The sequence below is a fragment of the Trachypithecus francoisi genome, unplaced genomic scaffold, assembly GCF_009764315.1.
Source record: "Trachypithecus francoisi isolate TF-2019V2 unplaced genomic scaffold, Tfra_2.0 Lachesis_group3, whole genome shotgun sequence".
NCBI classification, from domain to species: Eukaryota; Metazoa; Chordata; class Mammalia; order Primates; family Cercopithecidae; genus Trachypithecus; species Trachypithecus francoisi.
Window position 1 is genome coordinate 79,714,781 of NW_022681468.1, and position 18,848 is coordinate 79,733,628.

Genomic DNA, 18,848 nt, shown 5'->3' on the forward strand with positions numbered 1-18,848 from the left:
GAAGAGCTAGAAATAATTCTTCTTAAGCAAATATAACTGAGCATGTTAAACTCTGCTAAGCTTAGTTCAAGCTTGCTTAACAGTATTTACCTTGAGGCTGGATGTATTAAATTCTGAGATGCAGTTCGAGTCAACAATTTGAATTCTAAAAGATCATGCTTGAAATTTATATTCTTTCTTTATATCATAACTTTAAAATTATTTTAACTGTTCTTCATATTTCTAATAACCTCTAGCTGAAAAAGTGATAAACCTTGAGTTTTCATCTTGCCGGAAAAGAAAAAGTGTGATCTCAATATGCCTATCAACTTGCTATGTAATAAGGCAAGATTGGGTGGATCTTTTCAATTTTAGAAAAATGAGCCTAATTTCCATGAGACAATTTGAGGCACTGTTTAATAAGCTTTTACCTGTCAGACAAGACTGCAGGAGAAAAATTGCTATTTTGGTTTCCCTCATGTAGCTGACAGGAAGAAACACGCTTAACATGTTCGCTGTCTCATGGTACTTGAGTTTGTGTAGATGTTCCAATGCAGATCAGATGGTGATAATGGTTCTGCTCTAAAACAAAAAGAGGACATAAGGAGCATTTTAGGAAATAATCCTCCAATGGTTTACCTACAGAGAGCAAAACAGTCTTTCCTTCAGCATTGAAAAAGATAATTCTGGTGATTTCTTATGCGCACATCCACTCCTCCAAGTGATCCGGAATGCACAGATTTACTTCAGGTGCAAACCCTGGTGGGAAAGGGCTGGAGATACTGTCCCAGAAAACAGTTTTGTTTGGCTGAAGACCAGGACAGAGTTACTGGGATTTCCTGAGCATGAGAATATATATAGATATATGGGGGGGAGGGGGGTAAAGGGGGGGTTACACATAGATAGTGTTTTTGTGTTTGTGTACTTTTAATTTTTTTCTTTTGTCTTCATAAGTGTGTAATTATTATGCAACTCAAATAGCAGGTCATAAAAACACTTCTTTGTTAAACGAAGCTTGATGCCTTTTATTAAAATCTGAGTTCTTTGTGGGTATTTGTGATTTATGCTGGGGAAGGTATAAACATGAAATACACAAGCAGCCTTCATGTCATTAAAAACAGGGTATGGCACAGAGACTTACAAATGTTCAGGTCACATTGGAAGTTATAGTCATGTCATCCAAAGATGTCATTGATGTTTCTTTCTGCCTGTATCCTTACTTCCCTGGAATTGTGACTCTAAGTAATTATGAAAATGAATGTGTAATTTTTTCTCTAAATCTCCTTTATTGTGACTATGTAAAATTTCATGATTATTTGCCAAGAGAAAAGGGTAAATATACAAAGAGAAAACCAAAGTGTTTCCAGTATAATTCTCATTGGAAATATTTAATTTCATCAGGTAAGTAAATTCTACCCAACTTGAGGAAATGGCCAATTACAGATGAATATAAAGCAATTGGATCTGACTAGAGAAGCTGAATCCAAGAATAGTAAATTTAGTGGTAACGGATATTTAATAAATACTTCCTATTCCAATTGTCCATTGCTGCTTAGCAAACAAACCGTCTATATACTTAGTAACTTAAAGTATCAACATTTTATTATTTTTCACAACTGAGGTTTGGGTGAGCCATTCTGCTGCTCATACCTGAGATCAGTCACATTGCTACAATCATCTGACAGCTTGGCTGGGGATGGAGGTCCCAGATGACATCCCTCATAAATCTCTCAGTTGGCCCCTGGCTGTTGCTGGGGCACCCAATTGTCCTCCAAGTGGCCATCCATTCTCCAATGGGGTAAACTGGGCTTCCTTATCATCTGGTATCATCTCAGGGTTCCAAGATAATGAAAGAGGAAGCAGCAAGGCTTGTTAAGACCTAGATTTCAGAATGTATACATCATCATTTCTGCCACTTTCAGGTCAACAAAACTCATATGTCCAGCCCAGATTTAATAGGTGGGAAAATGATAACATTCTTGATGAGAGGAGTGACAACAAGCATCGCAAAGGACATGATTTATTAGCAACCATTATTCTATCAACCTATCATATTTTGGGGTTTTTTGAATGACACAAAATAACGTTCTATAAAACACTTTTTTTGATTTAGAAAATCTTTAATTGTACTTACTTAAGAAGTACAATAGAAATCTTGATAGATGAGAGTCTACCAAAATTATGTAGATTATAATTTCCCAAAGAGCAGTGCTTTCTGCTTCCAGAATGTGGCTGTTAGTAGGTCTCCTATATGCACGTTACTTGGCACTTAGGAGAAGCTCAATGAATTTTTCTTGAATGAATGAAAGAAGAAAGAATGACATATAATCCAATTTCAAATACAAAAAGTCAAATGAGATGCAAATTTGAACTGCAGGTTCTAATTCTTCACCAACAGTATGAATTACACTTTTAGCACATCTGTGAGTTCCCTTGTTTAGCTCCTTGCTTTTAAATATTTGATACTGATTGAACATTTGCTCCCAGTAAAGTAAGTGATAAGTACAGACCTTTTCTCTGCATATAAAGAACCACTTTAGGAGTAATTGTAGATTCCCATTAACTTATGATTAAATCACATAAAGTTAACATACTTTCTTTGTGTTAAAAATAATGGCTTAAAGTTTATTCCAAAATCCAAACTTCCTGCCACATAAACAAACAAACAAACAAAAAAACTTGTTGAAATTGTAATCATCATTTAAAATTTTTCATTTTTTAGTTATTGACGAGAGAACTAGAGAAAGGGAAATTATTTTGAAAATTATTGTATTAATAGAGAAAAATACAGAAAGCTAAGTAGTAGGGGTGAGGCTTGTTAGTGATATCCATATCTGTATGGATATATATGTGTCTGTATATGTACACATATGCACGTGCATGTGTGTACGTGCTGGCTCCCCAGTATCTAACCACTTCTCATTTTTGAGATATCCTCAGTGAAGCTTAGTGATAGAAAAGCAGTTACGTTTGCTCTTCACCCACTGGGCAGCTAAGAAATGCAACTTTCACCTATCGAGGTCTTTAAATCTTGAGGTAGTGATGCAAAAATACGTGGACAATTCAGAAAATATTTACAATGAATAGCTAACTTCCTAGAAGTGAATTAGGGAATGGAACATGGCCAGGAATCATAGAACCTGGGTAGTGTTCCCCACCTGGACAGCTATCTTGCTCAGAGATTAGCTCATCCCCTGATAGTCAGACTCCCTTAGTTCCCACTCATTATTGGAGCCTGGTTTTTCAGTGGTCAAGTCTGTGAACCACCTACTATCCTTCTAGGAAATTGTTTTTCCTCATTAATTTTGTTGCTTACTGCTGCTTGAAATTGAGAATTGGCTGATATAGCGAATCCCATATTTTTATGTTTTCTTCATTTATCTATGTCCTTAAAACTGATTCTAAAGTGAATCAAATGGATAGATTCAATGAGTATCTGAAATTCTACTTATCTAATCTTGAAATCTTCATCTCAAGAATTAACAGGATATAATATATTTCTTGAAGGACTAAATATATTTTTCCAAAGGATATCTGTTGACCAGTTTAGGCCATGTTATAAAAAGGGCATGCTGAATTCATATGTACATTTGGAGATTTGGAGACACTAAGCACTAACAGATCATTCTTGATGGGGCCTTGCAATGAGGTCCAAACTTAGTACCTGTGTGACCTTGACCCAGTCACTTCCCATCTCTGTGCTTTATTTTTCTCATCTGAAACTCTAGAGTCAAGGGTTGCATGAGAACTAAACAAATTAATATTTGCAAAGTACATATGCTTGGCACATTATTGTCACTACATGTGTTTGCTGAATAACTAAAATGCAAAAGTTAAGTCCTGTAGAACTGTATAATATTTTATATAATTGTGTCAATATCAAAAAAATGTTTTACATAACAACAACAAATTCTCCCTATTTCATAGGTATAAAAATTCGGCATTAAAGTAGGATAAAGTCCATGCTCAAGCACTATGGAGTATACATTTATCCATTCATTTATTCATTCACTTATATAGAAGGCGCCTGTTATGTGCCAAGTACTGTGCTGGATGCTGTGCATGGCATGGTAGGCAAATTTAGAATCACTATCTTCAAGGACATTTCCATTAGAACCACTTAAGTGTCCTTATCCTCAAAGAGTTAAGGTAATTAAAAACAATCATAAATGAGATGTCTGTTCTACTATGCCCATTTAAATAAAGTAGGGATTGGCCAATATTTACTTGGTAAAGAACCAGATAGTAAATATTTTTGGCTTTGTGCCGTATGGTATCTCTCTGTTACAACTATTCTACTCTGTAATAGTAGCATCTAAGCAGTCATAGACAATACACAAATGACAAATAAAGACAGGCAGTAGGCTATACTTGACTCATGGGCCAGAGTGCACCAATTCTTCGTCTAAAGGCTTATGATTACCACTTGTATAAGGGAGTTGCTCCTGAGTCCCAGGAGGAGTACGATCACTATCCCCTTTTATTTATGAACACTCATATCCACAAACCTTAGTAAATGACCTAGAACAGTCACAAAAACAGAAGAAAGGACAAAGAAGCTGGACATCCTTCCAAGGTTTCTACACTGCATATCAAGTGGGAGAAACTTCAGATTCTGAGCTTCACATTTCAGTATATTTCTAATTACGATTAATTCCTTTTGTATTCATTGTAGGAACATTGATCATGATTAATTAATTTGGTATGAATGCAAATATAACATTTAATTTCTTCCAAATTTCAAGGGGAGCCTACTTCAATGAATAATTGAACAGAAATGAGTTGTGGACAGAAGAGAACAGAAAGTTTGCAATGCCAGCCATAAAGTGCAAGAGGAAACAGTATAATCTGGCACTGCTTGACTGCTATATTAGTAAGTGATGGGTTCAGTAGGACATAAATACAGTGTATATGTCTCTTAGTTACACCTTACAGTGAGTGAATATTTATAGGAATACAAGTAACTCCAAAGCTAGGGAATGACACATCTCCAGTTTAGGCAAAATTGTTACTAGTTCTCTACTCCTCACCTCTCATTCATTTTCCGAAATTCCTGACAGGGTGACATTTCTCAATCACAGCAGAGAAAAATTCTCAGATGAAATCACTAATGTCTGAAGTTGTTTCTTTATAATGCTTTTATTCTACAAGGTTAAAACAACAGCTTGTCATCTTCACTTTATCTAACAAGCATACATTCATGTCTTGGCAGAGTATCAATTAGTGGAAAAATAATATTATTATAAAAATAATATTATTAATTGCTATATGTTTTTCATTCCTAGTGCCAAATCAATATTTCAGTTTTTAAAAAACATCCCTTTATTCTAGGTGATGTCATAAATTATATTAAAAATTACCATATAACATAGGTTGAGGGTAGAAAGATAAAAAATGTATACAAACTAATTCCATTACATTATCCCTAACCAACCACATTCTCTTGCTGACTTTAAATGTAAATGTTAGTTTATCTATTCTCATTTTCTGCCATCATTGATGACATTTTAAGGCCAGGTCTACTGAAAGTTTGAAAAAGGAAAAGTGGAAGGCCTGGATTATTTAACCACAGAACAAACAAATGCAACCAAGTAAGAAGGCAATTGTATTTTCTTCCTTCTTTTCTTTGCATCCATCCTTCCTCCCTTCCTCCTCACTCTCCTTCCTCCCTTCTGTCCTTCCTTCCTTTTTTGCTTTCTTCTTTCTTTCCTTTCTCTCTGTCCTTTTCTTTCTTTCATCAACTTGCATCCCCTGAAACATAATAGCTGAGCTATGATCCACCATTTATATTCCAAGACCATCATGCTAATTTAGGCTATTGTACTTCCATATGACCCAGCTCAAGTGGAGACTCCTTGAATTTCTCTAGTTGAGTCTGTTGTTCATGTGAACCCCATGGTGTTTTTTTCTTCTCCCTTCATATACTATCTACCATGTTGGATTGTGATTGATATCTACACATTTACCTCCACTTGTAGACTGTGAGCTCTGTGAGGACAGTGTCTATTTCTAATTAATCTTTGTGTCTCTCTCCTAATATTGAGCCTAGCACACAGCCTGAGTCGTGGTGTGGAATGTGCCTAACATATGTTTTTGCAGAGGATGACCTCACCTCCCAGGCACCGACTCGCCTTCCTTCCACTTGTCTTCTCCTTGCATTGATCACTTCTGCACTCTAGCCCATGTAATGCATAATAGAATAGAAAATCTTCTTCAACCAGAACATTTTAACATGTTAATTTTCAGTTCAAAATCTGCAGCAGTTTGATATTGCATATAATTAGAAAACTAGATTTTTCAGCTTTTCAGTATATATCACTTAGCCCACCAAAATCATTTCTCTGACTTCTCTAACAGTAAAGAGTATGTATATTCTTTCCCTGAGATGATTGATGTCTCCACTTTTGCACTTCAGCTTTTCCTTACAACTCTTGGCTGTTTCCTGTGAAAAACAAAACAACTATCCTCTACCGACAATAATAAAACGACTTAAACTTTCTGTTCTGGAAGTTTGCCTTTGTTTATTTCTTATCTAACTTAAAGAACTCCTTCAGTTTTCTTTCTCTGCTCTTTTTTACTTTCCATGTTTGAATGTGCTTTATATGTGCTCTTAAGTCCATTGCATAGATGTCTTTTGCTTCATTGTCTCTATCACATATTAGAAGAGTAAAGAGGAAAACACTTGTTTTTTGTCTTGCTGTTATTGTTTTGCACAAGTGTTGGGGGACAGTATCTCTCTTCTTCATTCTTAGCCATTTGGTTTCTGTGGCATTCTCACTTCTAATGTTAGATGTCAGCCTTGATTGGCCCATTTCCCCTAATCAAGGGATTGGTTCAAGGATGGGAATGTAATTGTATCAGATTCTATGACTTAATAGAAGATATTTCTAGGAAAGAGGCGCTTCCTCTTTTCTGGGAGTTAAAAATCAGTCTTTCTTTTCTGATTGGCATGTTGAAGATGTGCCATCCAGAACCACTGGGGAAGCACTGTGGCATCCTGCTGGGAGAGGAAGAGCTGCTTTGCCACAATGTGGAACCTGAGGATAAACCTCCTTTAAGAAACATAAGTGTAGATAGACTAAGAAATTATGCCTTTACACTGTCATTTAAACTGCTGGAGCAAGCTTCCAGTGAAGCTAACCTCTGGCTTTTTCAATTATGGGAGACAATCAATTCCCTATATTGTTTACATCAACTTGCATTGGGTTTGCTGCCACTGGAAACTACAAGTTTTCTCACTGGTGTATAAACCATAGACTGAATCAACACAAACCTGTATTTGAATTCTGACTACATTACATTACAACCCAAACAGTCATACAAACTTTCTCTGTCTTATTTTTTCCATCTAAAAAATGGAGCTAATGGTTGGGCATGGAGGTTCACGCCTGTAATCCCAGCACTTTGGGAGGCCGAGGCAGGTGGATCAAGAGGTCAGGAGATCGAGACCATCCTGGCTAACGTGGTGAAACCTGTCTCTACTAAAAATACAAAAACTTAGCCGGGCATGGTGGCGGGTGCCTGTAGTTCCAGCTACCCAGGAGGCTGAGGCAGGAGAATGGGGTGAACCCAGTAGGTGGAGCTTGCAGTGAGTGGGGATCGCGCCACTGCACTCCAGCCTGGGCGACAGAGCGAGACTCCATCTCAGATAAAAAAAAAAAAATGGAGATAATATCCGCTTCTCACGTATGCACAAGTATATATGTATACATGTGCGTGTGTGTATATATATGATGTGTATATGTGCATATATATTTTTATATATGATGTGTGTGTGTGTGTGTGTATCCGTATTCTATGCCACATGTCTGGAAAGAGATGTGATTCACCAGAAGTAGGTGGCGAGTAGCTATTTGCAAAGCTGAATTATAAATCTCTGATTTAATAAACCTTTTTAGAGCTACAGAATTTTATTTCCATTTGACAAGATCTGTGGAGCTCTTACCAAGTTGTCACAAGCAGCCATTTTTCCCCACTTCGATGAGCTCATACTGTTGCTAGGCTGTGTCTTGTAAATCAGGAGAAATCATCATATAAATTCTTCTGAAGGAGGGGTTGGATATGTCAGCTAATCTCTGCCACATTAATTTCCAGTGGATCATTTTATACAAATTATATTACTTCCTCCCAGGGGTGGGAAGTGGGGGCAGAATCGATGGGGAAGAAGAGAGGTGGAGAGAAGAAAGGCTAATAGAAAGCTATACTATGTTTTCTTGACTTTCACAGATACAGAAGGAAAGGAAGGAAACATCTTACTATGACAAGGGGCATAGAAATATTTAAATTGTGGACACTCAAGACTTTTATCTAAAATCAAAAGACCCAAACTTGATTTCTAGATCTTACTGGGAGTGCAGCAAAGACAAGCATAATCCTCCTATTTCCAAACAGAGAGAAATGTAGTCACTGTTTTTCTGGTGATGGACAAACACCATTGAGTAGAAAGCACTATCAGAAGTGCTAAGGGGCAGATGGCTGATTGCACAATCATCTAGAACCAGGACCTGCTAATGTTTACCATCCTGAGCCGTGAATGAGGACAAGGTGCTGGGGACGTAACTGCAGGCTTATCTGATGGCTTGTCAGCAAATGCTGTAACATTTTCATCACCCAGGCTGACAAGTTGCGCCGAATCAGGAAGTAACTTGTTTTGAGGCATGCAGATGTCTCTGTGTGTCTTGTAAACAATCTGGGGGTTGGGGGGAATTGAACAACAAAGGGCAGCTTTGCAGATCACAGCCCAGGATGATTGTTTGACAGGTCTGTGCCAACTCTGCTGGCGATCAAATAAAAACGAGCCATTCCCCTTCTCTGAGGACTCCGTATTTTTAAAGGGGGATAATAAATGCAAAGCTGTGCAAAGCCTGGCTGGGGGAAATGTGAAATCCATCTCCTATCATTTGCATAACATAATCAGCAGTGCTCTGCTAATCAGGCGGGGGGAGGCAGTTGGAACATGTGTTTCATAGTGAGGTCCTGGAGCACGCCCCAAAGTGCACGCTGCGCCTTCCTGAGCTCTCACCCCTGGGTGACTGACACACTCTTGACACACTCTCCCCTCCCCCAAGACTGAAGACCACTAAAGTTGGCATCCCATTCTCACTGGTTTTTCCATGAGAAGGGAGAACCACGTAACAGTAACATCTGCGCGCATTACCTGCGCCTGTCTTTTAAAAGAAACTGGCATTTGCCCAACTCATAGCTGTGCGCATGTGGACATGACTGAATAGGAGCAGTCCACACCATTTCTTCCTTTGTGCTTGCATGACCCATATTTCAGGGATGCAGCCCTGGCCATTTCGGAAGGTGTCTGGAGACCAAGGTAATTCATATCATTGTAATTCTACAGCACAAAGTGCCACTGGGTCCACTTTGTATTAATGTTTCCATGGCAATCCGATACTTGACATTTTATTTAAACTATTAATCTAGCATGGCTCACCAGCCTGTGTGAGGAAAGTTGAACCCCAAGATTTCACTTCTGGAATCAATATTAAACCAATAGGTGAGGTGCATAATTAACTTTCACGGTTTTAAAAATCCAGCCACAACGGGTGCTAAACACATTACGAAATATGGGCTCACTCCAATTGCTCCCTTTGGGGCCTCCTTTTGTTACTTACATTCAAAAGAGATTGCAAGGGCTGGGCTTCTGAAGCTCTGCCCCCTCCCCCGCCCTTGTCCAGGCCCTCCACACCAACCCTGCCACGTACACTGCAACTCTAGAGTCAATTCAAACTGCATATGATTAAAAGATGGAAATATTCCCCGTGGACATTGGGCAATTTATTTGTGAAAAAGATTTAATGAAGAATTTCAAAGCAGACAGTGCCCTACAAAGAAAGCTCATTTGTGAATCTCTATGTTCTCTTTGCTGCCCTGAGCTCATCTGAGGGAAGGAGGAGGAATCAGTGCCCTGAAGCTATTGCCAAGTGTATCGCCTGTGAGTTTCTCAAGATAAAAATATTCTCAGGCAGCTAAAGGCATTAGAACAAGCTGTTTTTAGATGGTCATCCTCCAGTTAGGGCCTCCGCAGGCCAAATCGGGAGTCTCTTTGCCTTCAGTGTCCCTATCACTCCAGTTTCTGGTCCTCAGTGGTGTCCTCTGACCCTGGGTATCCAAAGATAAATCTGCACAGGCTCTCTCTGTGAAGGTCATTGCTTCTTTCAACATCACAAAAGGACCTTGTTTCATTTACCTGTCCTTTAGTATTTGGATCCCAGATGATACAAATCCCCGCACTCACATGATAATGGTCAACAAAGGATAATAAAATTCAATTTCCTTGGACATTTAATCTTCAGGGTAAGAGGCATCTGAATTCAAATTCTCCCTCCTAGCTGTCTGACCTTGGGCAAAGTATTTAAACTCCTTGGGCCTCAGGCATCTCATGTGTAATTTGAAAGAAATAAATTACCACTCAAAGGGTTTGGTTTTGCATGTGGATTAAATAATATTATGAATGCAAAGCCCTTTAAGTACATTTTAAAATAGTAGTTATTGTTTATAGTAGGAGGAACCCAATTACACATTTTAATTCAAATAACCTTTAAGGGGAATCTGATGGGACCCTTCAATGAGCAAGAGAGGGCTGGTTAGAGGATGCCTTTCAGAACACTTACAATTGCATCAAAGAAGTGCTGTCCCCAATTTAATGTAATCCCAATCAAAATCCCTGCAGAATTTTTGTAGAAATTGACAAGCTGACTCCAGAATTGATATGGAAATACAAACCACCTGTAATAATCAAAGCAGTCTTTGAAAAAAAAAGAGCAAAGTCAAAGTTCTTAAAATTGTCTGATTTTAAGATTTACTATAAAGCTACATTAATCAAGAATAGTACTGACGTAAGGATCAACATATAAATCAAAGGAATGCAATAGATAGCCTAGAAATCAAACCACACTTAGATAGTCATTTGATTTTTGATGAAGATGCCGAAATAAGGCATTTGGGAAAGAAAAGTCTTTTTAACAAATGTTGCTGGAACAATTAGATATACATATAAAACAAAGCAAAACAAATAAACAAAAACCTCCATTCCTACCTTACACCATATACAAAAATTTATTCAAGGTGGAGTGTATCTAAAGATAAGATCTTTTAGAGAAAAATATAGAAGACTGTCTTCAGGAATTAGGGATATGGGAAGGTTTCTTAGGTCATAGAAAGCAATAACCACAAAAAGTTGATTAATTTGACTACAACAAAATTAAAAACTTCTGTTCATCAAAAAGCTCACTTAGGAAAAAGAAAGGTAAACAACAGACTGAGGAAACACATTTGCAAAACATATCTGACAGAGGACTCCACACCGCATATGCAGGGTATATAAGGAAATCAGGCTGAGTGTGGTGGTTCACTCTATAATCTCAGCACTTCGGGAGGCCAAGGTGTGAGGATTGCTTGAGGCCAGGAGTTTGAGATCAGCCTGGGCAACACAGTGAGACCCTGTCTCTACAAAAAATTTAAAAATTTGCTGAGTGTGGTGGTGCATCTGTAGTCCCAGCCACTTGGGAGGCTGAAGCTGGAGGAGGATGGCTGGAGCCCAGGAGTTTGAGGTTACCACGAGCTATGTTTGCCACTGCACTCTAGCCTGGGCAACAGAAGAAAAGAGAAATCACACAACTCAATAATAAAAACACCAACAACTCAATAGAAAATGAAAAAAATATTTGAACAAACATTTTGCAAAATAAAACATACTAAGTGGCCAATAAGCACATGAAAAAGTACTTAATATCATTAGTCATCAGAGAAATGCAAATTAAAGCCACAATGAAATACCACTTTAACATCCGTGAATATGGCTAAAATTAAAAAGATTGATAACATTAAGTGTTACCACGATTGTAAAGGAACTCATACATTGTTGATGGGAAAATAAAATTGTGCAATCACTTTGGAAAAACTTTTGGAAGTTCCTTATAAAACTAAGCATATGCCTTATAACTGAATATTACCTATGACTCATGATTCCATTCTTAGGTATTCTTGCAAAAGAAATGAAAACTATCTTCACAAAAATTCTTGTTTATGAGTGATCATGGAAGTTGTATTCATAGTAGCTCAAAAGTGGGAACAAACTAGACATCTATCAAAAGAAGAATGAGTAAACAAACTATAGTACATTTACACATGAAATACTACTCAGCAGTAAAAAGAAATTAATAGCTAATATATGCAGCCACACAAATGAATCTCAGAAACATTCTATTTATGTGAAAGAAGCCATAAACAAGAGAATATATACTGCATGATTCCATTCATATGAAATTCTAGAGTAAGTGAAACTAATTTCTGGTGGAAAAAATTCTAACAGTCTCAATCGAAGATCAACTATTAAAGGGCATAGATACTGTTCTGATCTGGATAGAAATTTGGGTTACAAAGTTGTGGGCATTCAGTAAAAATAAGTGAAAATTTTCTTTATGCACAAATTTATGCATTTTATTATATATAAACTATAAACCAAAAGAAAAAATTTAACAAATACTAAATTCTAGTTAATAATATGCACACTGTCTGCAATTTGCTTTGAAAGACACCCCTAATCAGGCAGATTAAAATATAGAAAGAGGGATGGATAGACAGTTATGGGATAAAGTAAGCATAATAAAATGTTAATGGCTGAATCTGAAGGGTGTTCATATAAAATTATTTCATGAGTATGTTTGAAGTTTTTCAAAATAAAATGTAGGGGAAAAGTGTTACTCATTGCCTTTATTTACTTGCAATTACTCAAAGAACTCTCACAAGGCTGTTTCCACATTGCATTCTTTAGTCTTCTGATTGATTATATTCTATTTATTCATTTGTTTAACAAATAATTTTAGGGGCATCTGCTATAGAGTGGGTATTGGAATGGGCACTGGAGATCCAGTAGTGAATAAGATCATTACTTTGCCTGAAAGAGCTTACATTCTAGTAGGTACCAATATATAATGAGCAAATAGACTGGTTACCAATGGTGATTTGTGTCATAAAAGAATCAGTCACAGGGCTGAGACTGAAGGTGTAGAACGGACCACCTACTCTACGCAGGACAGTCATAAAGGGCCAGACATGTAAGCTGAAGCTGTTGGTAGAGCTTGGAGAAGAGCAACTCAAGGTGAAGACACAAAGTGTGTACAATTCTGGGCATACCTCAACAACTGAAAGACTAGTGAGGCTGGCCTGGGAGTGGATTACAAAATGAAGATGGGGAACTGAACTGGCAGGTACAGGCTCAGGTGGACCTTGAAAGTCATGACAAGGTGTATTCTAAGTGCAAAGGAAAGCACTGGAGACGTTTAAACCAAAGTGTGACATGATCAGATTTATATTTTAAAATCAGTGTCCCTGCTGTGAGGAGAATGCCCTGAAAGGAATGTGAAGTTGGATGCAGTGGCTCATGCCTGTAATCCCAGCACTTTGGGAGGCCGAGGCAGGTGGATCACCTGAGGTCAGGAGTTTGAGGCCAGCCTGGCCAAAGTGGTGAAATCCTGTCTCTTCTAAAAATACAAAAAATTAGCCAGGCGTGGTGGGGCATGCCTGTAATGCCAGCTACTTGGGAGGCTAAGAAGGGAGAATCGCTTGAACCTGGGAGGCAGAGGTTTCAAGGTTGCAGTGAGCTGAGGTTCGTGCCATTGCACTCCAGCCTGGACAACAAGAGTAAAACTCTGTCAAAAAAAAAAAAAAGGAAAGCGAGTGTCCAATGAGGAGAGGAGAGTTAGAAAGACCAGATGCCAGATGATGAATGACAGTAGCCCTGGCCAAGGTGGTGAGAGTGGGCATGACAGGAAGTGGATTGATTAACGTGTTATATTTTGGCTGAATATGACTTTTGTGTTCTAGTTGTCCAATGATATACAGGTAGGTAAATAGGTAGACAGATATAGATATAAATATAGAAATATAGATTATATATAGATACAGATCTACATGCAGTTTCTGACTAAATGTCATATGTTGCCCTGAAGTCAGGAAGGAAATGAGTTTTTTAAAAGTTTTTCAGTCTTGGGAAGGCAGACAGGGTAGTGCAGGTGAAGCATCTTTTCACCCATCTTCCAGGCCAGGAGTGCAGGTGGTTTTTGCCATCTTATTATGCTAGTGGACTGTATATTAAGATCTTTCAAAAATTAGTTTAAAAAAATAGACTCCTGCTTGTTCAAATGAGCTAAATTAAGTGGAGATTTAAAAATCAGAACATCATATTGTTCATGGTAAATACACACAGTTTTATCTGTCAATTAAAAAAATTAAAAATCATCAGTATTATTATCAGTGAAGCTCTGTTGAAGATCATTGCTGTTGGAGAAAATAGAAGTCTGTTTTGGTTTGTTTTTTTAACTAATCCTCCAGATTGCTTGTCAGTCTGTATTAATCAAAATCACCAGATACTACTCAGCACTGTTCCACTTTACTCACATAGAAGCAGTCATAGTATTTCATCTTTAAAAAATTATAAAATAAAAACATCTTGGCAATCTGGCTCACACATCTGTCACTGCGCTGTTTGCCAGGGCTAATTTGGCTCATTTGGTTAAGTTAGTTGGCCAGGCACATCCCTACACTGCTCATACTTCACCTTCTACCCTGGGAAGATTTCTATTCTGAGGACGATCTTCTTTGATGGAGAAGCTTGCATAGCTGTTCTTCTCTTCGAGACCTCTAAATATTATTTCAAAAACTGGTTTTATTATTGTTCGAACCAAAAGCTAATTCATGTTTCTATACAAAGAACTGTACTACAGTTCTGTTTACCCTTCTACTGTGAGGCGTATTCACATTTGGTTGAAGTGAAAAAGCTCTGTCTTAATTGGATATATCAGAAAAGGAAGACATTAAACTAGCTAGATATGTGAACTTATTTTCATTAGGTAATTGCCATCGAAGGTCTTAAAGAAGATAGAATAATCTTTCCTCAAACAAGAAATTATAATTCTTAATAAGACATGCAGATAAAAATCTAATTCATGGTTGTACATACTAGGCCTTTATGCCTCACTATTCTTTTCTGTGGGCCCAATATATTTTCAGGAAAAGAACTACCTCATAGCTCAAGGCCTATGGCCTCCCTGTGTGGAAAGAAGCTGGCTACTGAATCCTGCTTTCCACCTAAGAAGACACGATTACCTCTCCCCGGGAAGGATCTGTGCTGCTGAGTTGTTGCTCTGATGAAATATAATGGATGTACTACAAAACATCAGAAGTTTACCTGGTCGCCTTTGCAACTAGAGTACTCATGCAGGGTGGTTTAGCTAGGGATTGAGGGGAAGTGGTTCACACAGGGTTGAACTAAAGTCTGGTTTCCTTCTAACTTGTGGTCCAGGTGAGGTAGCAAAGGCCATTCCTCCTCCATTGTGCTGTGTTCAAGAAAACTGTAGAGTTAAGAAAGAACAAGGACCATCAATCAGGACTTCTGGGACTTTCATTTTAACCGGAGTTGAAAACACAGGGGCTTGGAGACCTTTTTGGTAACCCTTTAAACTGAAGTCAAAGGGTTCAAAAAGAAAAGGAAAGTCTATGAAATATATACTAAAGGTGGAAACCACAGTGAGAAAGGGAAGTAATATGTGATTTGGGATAGATGCCTTTGACATATTCATTGATCTCAGTGACTTGCAGAGTGCTGATAGCACTCTGGCCTCAGGGTGAGGCGCCTTGCCAGCTTCCAGATCAAAGGAGTGCCTAGGTGCTGAATCCCTGGCGTACTCCCAAGCAAAAGTGCCTGGAGCCACACTTGCTAATTACAGGTTGTGTTCTGCTGTTTCCAAACAGGGTGAAAGTGACAGAAGTTTAACTGTGAATAATTACACACTTGAATAAGTATGTGATTAGCACTATTTGTTGTGGTTGGGACTGGAGTGATGGGACAAGAATGGAGTGATTGCATTATTTACAGCTTAATTGTAGACAAGTAATTACTTATGTAAGCTGATGGTGTGGGGTCACAGAGGACCTGCAGAAGAATGTAGATGATTTGAAATTCAACTTCTCAAGCCAGTCACTGCGCCTCCCCCATCCCTTTTGAGCCTGATAAAGAGAACCAACTATGCATTTCTTGAATGAAATGCTTAGGAATGTTAAATGTCTTGTTCAGTCTAAGCAAAGGATCAGTGGAGAAAAATCTCAGCTTCCAAAGTAATAAATCACAAATGCCACCTAGTGGCTTTTAGTATCCAGTGGCTGCATTATCTGTAGAATGTAGCTATAGCCCAGTTAAGGAGAGGACTTTTCTAATGGGGGAGTGGGTAATGTTCAGTTATGAAAACTGGGTTGAATGGCCCAGGACTCAAAGTCCTTCAGCCTGTCTCTCCCTTCACTCAGCTCTACCAGAACATCAGAGCTGAAAATTACCCCCACCTTCCACCATTGTAACTTCCAGTGGTGCAGTAGAAATTTGACTGCAAATCATCCTGCAGTTTTTATTTTCCCCCAAGCCTCTAACATAATCAACGAGGAAGTTAACAGCTTTCATGATTTGCGAGTAGATTCATGGTTGCGTTTTGCTGGCTGCCACTTCTCATTCACAAGGTGGTTGAAAGCCACTTCTCCAATACCACATGCCTGGTTTCAAGTGTTCAGGTCTAGATTTAAATCTGGGGGGATTCTGTTGTCATAAACCCTCCCAGGGGGTGTGCAATTTGAGAAATGTATCGAGAGAGGTGGGGTTGAGAGAATGAACAGCCCCTCTCCCCAGCTTGTTTTTCTAATTTTGCTAAAAATAAATAGACAAGTCAATTTTCCTCTAACAGCTCAACACTGGACAAGTAAAATTCTTTGACTAAGATGCAGGAAATATTGCTGTAAACCCAACAGTACAAGCTGAAAGATAAGTACTGTGTTGCTCTGTGTAGATGCTGCATTTCCCAACCAATTGAAACCACTGCTTTTCTGGTTGTAACACCAGACAAAAAAAAAGCAATGGTGATGCTCCAGTTGTTTTAGGCCACAGATTCAAGATTATTATTTGTAGGAGGTGGTTACTTTCCATTTGAAAGAGCTATGATTTCATCCGTCATGCCATTTATCATTTCCTATTTTGGGTCAATTTCCCTCTGCACCTGGAGCCCTCAGCAGAGTATCCATGTCACTTCTTTGTGGCACATTCTCCTGCAGATGACTACTCCTACCCTACCCAGGGCAACCTCTTCACTCCTAGGATTGCCCTCACTCTCCTGGATACTATCACCTCTCAAAACATATCCAATTAGATTAAGCACTTTCTTTTCACAAGGATACCACTTATTGGTATGATACCAATATCATATTAAGGAAGGAGTCTCTTTCCTTCTCTAATTTGGGGACATCACCCTTAGATGGTGTATTAATCACACTTTTATTTTCTGTATTTCTGAGGCTTTGACTCCTGGAACCTTGCCGACCCTGGAGAGACTGACCCTCCTAAGACAAGTCAATTTCCAGCGATAACAAAAAAACTCACTCCTTTGCGACCTTTCATGCGCAAACTAACCAATCTAGGACCCAGCAACCCACCTCCTACTCTATCAGGCTTTTATACTCTGGGCCACTATTCCCCTCCTCTAATCATCCCAGAGCCAACAAGAACACTGGAGAAGTCCCTATACTCCAGAGCCCACGCAAATTATTCAGGCTACGCAATCCTACACCAGCTTACCCTGCTCAGCCCATTCCTTCCTAGGGAAACCACAGTCGAGGCTTGTGCCCATACTTGGCCCTCATTTCCTTTGCCTCCTGACTGACCCTGGTGCTTCCCAGTGTGACCCTGGGTGGCATGATTTGCCCCACCCCCGACAGGAACTTGGAGTAATAATCTTTTCAATGGCAGTAGTCTTCTGACCTTTTGGCCTCACTGCCCCTGAATAATAATACAATCTATTTTTTTTAAAGCAGATAGCCTTTGTCTAAACCTAACCATTCTTCTCCAGAATGCTTATTCCAGGATATCACTTCCTCTTTCTTCCTTAGAGCTCTCGTCTCAAAAGCCCACTGAGGCCGGGTGCGGTGGCTCAAGCCTGTAATCCCAGCACTTTGGGAGGCCGAGATGGGTGGATCACCAGGTCAGGAGATCGAGACCATCCTGGCTAACACGGTGAAACCCCGTCTCTACTAAAAAATACAAAAAACTAGCTGGGCGAGGTGGCGGGCGCCTGTAGTCCCAGCTACTAGGGAGGCTGAGGCAGGAGAATGGCGTGAACCCGGGAGGCGGAGCTTACAGTGAGCCGAGATCCGGCCACTGCAGTCCAGCCTGGGCGACAGAACGAGACTCCGTCTCGAAAAAAAAAAATAATAAAAAAAATAAGCCCACTGAACAAAAATACACACATCTTACAGTAGGAAAGCCTCATTTCATCAGAAAACCAACTGTGCCGGGCTGACACTTGTCACCTTCTTCCCGACTGTTCTCCTTGCTCTGTCACAAACCCCACCTCTGACCACCTAGGGGGATATTCCACTCTCAAGGATGGACAACTGCTCCATCCCACCTCACTCTGTCCATGGAAGGGCATATCTCTTTTCTTAGAAAAGGTTGGCTGCTTCCTTCTACTCCCCCAATTCTTAAATCTCCTACTAATTTGGAAATGACCCTTTTGAAACCATTTATTATCTCTTTCACTTCACCACTGAGATTGACTTTGTGATCATGTTTGTTTTGAAATATCTAAAATGGGCTGTATATTTTGATAAAAGGAGATGGCTTTCAGTCAAAGAGTAAAGGGCTGAAATGGAAATGCCAGTGCAATGGGAAGCTCACTGGAAGGTCAGCTTGGAGTCTGACCTTAGCACTAACAAGGACAAACTGAGTGACTGTGGCCAAGTCACAACTAATCAAAACCTTATGTTTTCAAGTGTATACTGAGAAACAAATTAGAGGATATAGCAAGAGTCATTAATGGAAGGGA